A 7030-nucleotide genomic window follows, 5' to 3' on the forward strand; every position below is an offset into this window, starting at 1 on the left:
AAATAGACTGTCACCACATTGCTTAAAAAGGTAGGGATCATTCCAAAAATATCTCCTCACTTCTTTGAAGAACATTTTCCTTTGTTGAGAAGAGAATTCCGGAGGCACTACTCCACAAGCAAGGTAGTTGGCAATATCGGCATACCAAGGTGTAGAAGACGCTACCATAGCCATTAGAGCTTCGATCCCTATCTCATAATTGATCGGAACAACCTCCTTGTTTTCAAATGGAAGCCTTGACAAATGATCCGCTATATAATTCTCCGCTCCCTTTTTATCTCTCATTTCCATGTGAAAATCTTGAAGAGAGAGAACCCACCAGATCAAGCGAGGCTTCGCTTCCTTTTTAGTCATGAGGTATCGGACCGCAATGTGGTCCGTGTACACGATGACTTTGGAACATATGAGGTAGGACCGGAACTTGTCAAACGCAAAGACCACGGCTAGAATCTCCTTCTCCGTTGTTGTATAGTTCTTTTGAGCTTCATCAAGAGTTCTACTTGCATAGTAGATGACACATGATCTTCCTTCCTTCTTTTGACCAAGGACGGCACCTACTGCAAAAACACTCGCATCGCACATTAGCTCAAAAGGCAAGCTCCAATCCGGAGCTTGCACAACAGGAGAAGAGATGAGGGCTTCCTTGAGCTTACGAAATGCCTCAAGGCAAGCCTCATCAAAGCTAAAAGCAACATCTTTCTTGAGTAATTCGGTCAAAGGTTTGGCGATTGAGGAGAAATCTTTTATAAACCTCCGGTAGAAACCGGCATGCCCAAGAAAAGCACGTACTCCCGTGACGGAAGTAGGAGGGGGCAATCTCTCAATCACCGAAACTTTGGCCGGATCAACCTCAATGCCATTTTTTGAAACTTTATGACCGAGGACAATGCCCTCCTCGACCATAAAATGACATTTTTCCCAATTCAACACCAAACTCGTCTCTTGACACCTTTGCAAAACTCTTTCAAGGTTAAAAAGACATGTGTCAAAAGACGAGCCACCAACACTAAAATCATCCATGAAAACTTCAATTTCTTTCTCAAGCATTTCAGAGAAAATAGAAGTCATGCATCGTTGAAAAGTAGAGGGAGCATTGTATAATCCGAATGGCATTCTTCGGTATGCAAATGTCCCATATGGACATGTGAAAGTAGTTTTCTATTAATCGCTTGGATGGATAGGGATTTGGAAAAATCCGGAATATCCATCCAAGAAACAAAAGAAAGCGTGGTGAGAAAGCCTTTCAAGCATTTGGTCCATGAAAGGGAGAGGAAAATGATCTTTCTTGGTGTTTTTGTTCAATCTCCTATAATCAATACACATTCTCCACCCGGTCATCGTCCGGGTGGAGATTTCCTCTCCCTTTTCATTCTTGACAATGGTCATTCCACCCTTTTTGGGGACCACATGAACCGGGCTCACCCACTTGCTATCGGAGATAGCATAGATGATGCCCGCCTCACGTAGTTTCAAAATTTCTTTCTTGACAACCTCTTGGAGGTTGGGGTTCAACCTCCTTTGAGGTTCAATGGAGGTGGAATGATCATCCTCAAGATGAATACGATGCATGCAAAGAGAAGGACTAATTCCCTTGATATCATCAATGCTATACCCTATCACATCCTTGTATTTTCTCAAAACATCAAGCAATTTTTTCAAATTAAATTCGTCAAGGGTAGCATTGACAATAATAGGGTATTTTTCCTCCTCATCAAGATAAGCATATTTCAAAGAAGGGGGGGGGGGGGTTTGAGTTCTACCTTGGGAGGAGGCTTGGAACTCTCCTCCGATTTCTCCTCCATTGATTCAAGCTCAATTGTGCCTTGTTCATCAACTTCCTCCTTTGAGGATTCCTCCATTGCCATGACAAATTCTTTGGCTTCTTGAGAGTGGAACTCTTCATTGCATGTTAGAGCTTCCACGATTGGATCTTGAGGCTTCATCATAACCCTTCCCAAACGGTCCAACTCCTCATTCACAACATCAACACGGTAGCACTTTTCAACCATAAGGGTCTTTAGCAACTTGGAGAACTCAAAAACTATCTTCTCATCGGCCACTTCACATGTGATGGTGTTGTTTTTGCAATTGATGACTGCTCCCAAAGTCTTAAGAGCTTCCCGACCTAAGATCAAAGGTGTATCCACATCTTCCTCCATGTCCATCACTACAAAGTCACAAGGCACATAGATGTGTCCCACTTGAATTGGAACATCCTCAAGTTCTCCACATGGTAACTTCACTGAGCGGTTGGCTAGTTGAATGGTCTTCCTTGTAGGGATCATCTCAATATTGAGTTTTTGAGCAATGGATAAGGGGATTAGACTAACACTTGCTCCAAGATCGGCCAATGCACCTCTAGCTTCCATATTTCTAATTTTTACCGGCAAAGTGAAACTCCCCGGATCTTTCTCCTTCTTGGGCATTTTATGTTGAACAAGAGCACTCACTTGGTGTGGAAGGGTGATAAGCTCATCATTGAGCTTCCTTTTGTTGGTGAGGATGTCCTTGAGAAATTTGGAGTAAGATGGCATTTGTGTCACTACTTCAAGAAAAGGGAGATTGATGTGCAAGTTCTTCATCACGCTTAGAAATTTTGTAAACTTGTCATTCAACTTCCTCTCCGCAAGCCTACTTGGAAAAGGAACCGGTCCATCAAGGTTCCTAGTCTGACTAGGAATTGAAGTTGTCTTCTCGTTGTTGAGCTTCTTCTTCTCCGAACTTCCTTCGACTTCTTCACCTTCTTCTTCCTCACCTCTCCTATCTTCATTCACACTCTCTTCTCCTCCCTTCTTTCCCTCACTATCCCCCTCATTTGGACCATCATAGGAAGTTCCCGACCTCAAAGTGATTGCCTTGCATGTATCGGGTTTTTGGTTATAAGAAGGGTTAGGTTGTGGTTGTCCGGGTAGAGTTGATGGTGAATTGAAAGGAGCCCTCTCAGCCAATTGAGCTAGTTGTGAATCGACCATCTTGTTGTGTGCCCTTATTTCTTGCATTTGTTGCCCAAAAGTTTGCATTTGTGCATGCATGGCTTGAAGGAGTTGTGTGGGTGTTGGCTCCGCTTGAGGTGCTTGTTCTTGATTTCTTTGGGGCCCTTGGGTTTGATTGTTGTATTGGTTTTGATTGTTGTATTGGTTGTTCCTAGGGTAGCTTCCTCTTGGGTTTTGATTTTGAGATGGAGGTGGATTTTGGTATTTGGGGTTGGAATTGTAAGAAGGTTGAGCTTGTTGGCCCCATTGTTGAGGTTAAGATGCAAACCCGGGTGGTGGTTGTCTCCAAGCTACTCCACCACCACCTCCTCTAAAACCGTCTTGTCTTGTGTTGTATGCCGCCACATGCTCGGGGCTCAAACCTCCACAATAAGATGTATCATGGTTCGTTCCTCCACAATTTTGACATGAGAAAGAGTTGACTTGAGAAGAGCTTGCTCCACCACTTGAGCTTGCATTAACACTTGTGTTCAACTTTGAAAGCCCTTTTGTGAGTTGCTCAATTTGATGTTGCAATTGATCGACCTTCTCCAATTCATCATCCCTCCTTTCTTCGGTGCATTCCTTCTTCTACCTCCCCAAGAGTAGTTCTTTGCTACCTCCTTGATTGTTGCTTCCACTTGATTTTGAGGGATCTTGATTAGTTGACCGCCCGCCCCCGCATCCAAGTTGGCTCTAGACATGGGCTCCAAACCATCGTAGAAAAACCTCATGAGCAAACTTTGATTGTATTCATGGTGAGGACATGCTTGTACCAACTCTTTGAACCTCTCCCAAGCTTCATTAAGACTCTCATCCGCTTCTTGTTTAAATGATGCAATCTTCCTTCTCATCTCGGCGGTCTTCTCCTCGGAAATGAACCTCTTCAAGAATGCCTTAACTACCTCCCTCCAAGATGTGAGTGAGTTAGGCTTCACTTGCTTCAACCACTTCTTTGCTCTACCCGAAAGAGATTGTAGAAATAAATGCATCCGGATGTACTCTTGAGAAACTTGGTTGGTTTGAATCATGGCACATAGCTCAAGGAATCTATCAAGGTGCTCTATGGGATCTTCACTTGTAGAACCCGAGAATTGCTCCGATTGAACCATTCTTGTATATTGGGGATGAATTGTGAAGTAAGTCTCCGTGACGGGTAACAAAATCCCTCCCGTGAGCTCATAACCCTCCGGATTACCAAACTCACGAAACAAAACATCATCTTCTTGTCCCGCCATTGATTCACTTTGCGAACTAGAAGAGTAAGAATCACTCCCACTATCAATTATAGCACCAAGTCCTCTCCCTTCTTCTTCAAAAAGCCTACGGATTTGTCTTAAAGTTCGGTTGATTTCTTGGTCAATTTGATGGGTAGGTGGTCCTTGAGATCTTCTAAGCATTCACCAAAGCTAAGCAAACAATTAGCAATGACAAGTATGATAGAACAAAACAAAAAAAAAGAAAGCAATTAAAATTACTCTAACAAAAGCAAATTAGACACCAAACAAGCCGCCTCCCCGGCAACGGCGCCAAAATTTGATCGGGATTGAGTAGGTCGTTAGGACTACCAACCCAAATCAAATTAACTACTTATAACCTAAAGTACCCTAATACAAATATAGGGGTAAGTATAGGGTTGAACCCAAAGGAAGCATGCAAGCTAAATATCAAATTCACTAAGCAAGAGTCAAGGAAAGGATAATTTTGTTGGTTTTTGGATAAAAAGCACTAAGACAACAAACAAGCAAATATAAAGAAGATTAAAAATCAAGAGAGAACGACGCTAGGGGTACGAAGGTGTCAAACATGATTAGAAAGAGGTGAATAATGATAGTTTTCATGAAGAACATGCCAAAGAACACAAGATCCTACCTAAACAATTCATTCTCATGCAATAGTCTAGGCAAATCAATGAAAGAGCCCTATGCTAATAGAATCATTCTCATGCATCCTATTAGACACTAGCAAAATCAAGAGAATAAAGAGGCACAATTCATAAAACACTATTTTAACAACTCATTTTCATGCAATCATCAAAATAGAGGTGATCTTAATCAAGTTCAAATCATTTTCATGCACTTAAACTAGAAGACAATCAAATAAAGTGCAACAATAATCTCAAGCCATTAAAAATCATATCTTTCATCAATTTAAGGCATGTATTCAATCCAACCATCATCATTCACCCAACATTCAACTCATATTTTCCACCCCTTCCCCTAGCGAAGAAATTAGCCTAGAGAAGGGAGATTGAACATGATGATAAAACTAAATGAAAACAAAATAGACATGGAAGCAAACATAATCAAAAACAATGAAAATACCAAAAGATATCAATCCACAAAATAGATAGAAATAAACAACTAAAGTGCAAATAAACAAAGCTAAGAGAAAGGAATAGAGATTACTAGATAGGCAATAGTAGAAAGATTAAAACTTGCAAAGTTGCTTGATTGATTGAAATGAAACTTGAACCAAAGTTAGATACATGAAGATAACTTGAGTAATACTACACTTTCTCTGTCTAAGATTAGGGTTAATATGTGCATAATCCTCATTACAAAAACTAGGGGTCTTTATATGCCCCTCACATTACTCTAAAGAAAGATTAAAATGCACGGAAATACCCAAGAGAGCGGCCGCTCCATCGAGGGTGAGCGGACGCTCTAGAGGGTATTAATCAAAACAGCCGCCTTACTGGAGCGGGCGCTCTCTCAGACAGGAGTGGGCGCTCCAGGTGTGGAGCGGGCGCTCCTCTCTAGTGGAGCGGGCGCTCCATAAGTCTGGAAAACAGGAGATCTGATGAGAAAATGGAGCGGGCGCTCCTCTCTGGTGAGCGGCCGCTCCTCTTGAAAGCTCCGGACTCTTCTCCAAATCTATGCTCCTCTCTTCCGCTATTCCAATGCACTCAAAGACGTTGACTAAGCCTCGAGCAGGATCACACGAGCACTCCATTCAACCTACTCAAACACTCATACACAAACATAAGTATAGAGAAGTGGGAAAGCGACAAAGCAAGGCCAAAAACAAAGGAAAAGGAGGGGAAAACACAAAAAGGAACAAGGCAAAGCAAACTAAAACAAAGTGCTTGAAAAAGGCTCAAACAAGTGCCAAATGAAGGGAAAAATTCTAAAAAGAAAAGGATAAAAGAGTGGTATAAATACCACTCATCATATGTTGGTGATTTGCTTCACAAAACATGCAGAAAGTTCACAAAAGAATATTTTTTTTAAAAAATTCGATTAGCAACAGAGGATAAAGCTAGAGTACATGGAGGCAAAGCTGAAAAAAATTAGGGTATAAATAATATTTATAGTTTCGTAAACAGAGGGTCCCACTAGATATTAATAGGGTTTAAAACTTTCCCTACTCTAAAATAATATATGAGATTAAATTAGGAAAGTTATTTAATAAATAAATAATTTTTTTTATCAAATATATCATATAAAATCATTAAATATTCGGGTATTACAATCTACCCTCTTTAAAACAAGTTTCGTCCCGAAACTTAAAACAGACAATTTAAGGTATTACAATTTACCCTCCTTAAAACAAGTTTCGTCCCGAAACTTAAAGTAGAGGAAATATAATTTACTTGTAAATTTGAAAGAAAGTAAAAAGTAAATTAAACTTTTTTGTATAAAATATATAGATAAAGTACTAAAATAATAGGGGTATTACATACTATCCCCCTTAAAAATGAGTTCGGCCTCAAACTCAAAAGACAAAACTAGTCACATAAAAAGAAACACATAGCAAACACAAATTGAGGAACACAACTGAAACGGCTTAGCCTATGTCAATTTTAATCCTAGTTCTTTATTAACAGGTTCATTCCTAAACCAATATACGCAGGGGTATGAAGATCCCTGTGTAAATCCCATGAGCGGGTAGGCTCTGAATACCAATTTGTAACACACCCGATTTACTAATTAAAAATAAACAATAAATAAAGGAAAAATAGACAACCTTTGAATAAAATAACGAAAGCATACACTTCAATCGAGGGTATTACCGCCACACTTGACAACATGTCAAGTCTTAAGGCTTACAAAATC

At 40.4% G+C, this 7030-nt stretch overlaps 1 non-coding gene across 1 annotated transcript; it reads left to right on the plus strand.

Annotated features, from left to right (window-relative positions):
- Positions 1–3723: 3723 nt before the first annotated feature.
- Positions 3724–3828, plus strand: LOC145573374 (small nucleolar RNA R71). Its single transcript, XR_014097418.1, has one exon. It is a non-coding gene; the product is annotated as a small nucleolar RNA R71 (small nucleolar RNA).
- Positions 3829–7030: the final 3202 nt, after the last annotated feature.

The sequence above is a fragment of the Chenopodium album genome, chromosome 12, assembly GCF_948465745.1.
Source record: "Chenopodium album chromosome 12, dcCheAlbu1.1, whole genome shotgun sequence".
Lineage (NCBI taxonomy): Eukaryota > Viridiplantae > Streptophyta > Magnoliopsida > Caryophyllales > Amaranthaceae > Chenopodium > Chenopodium album.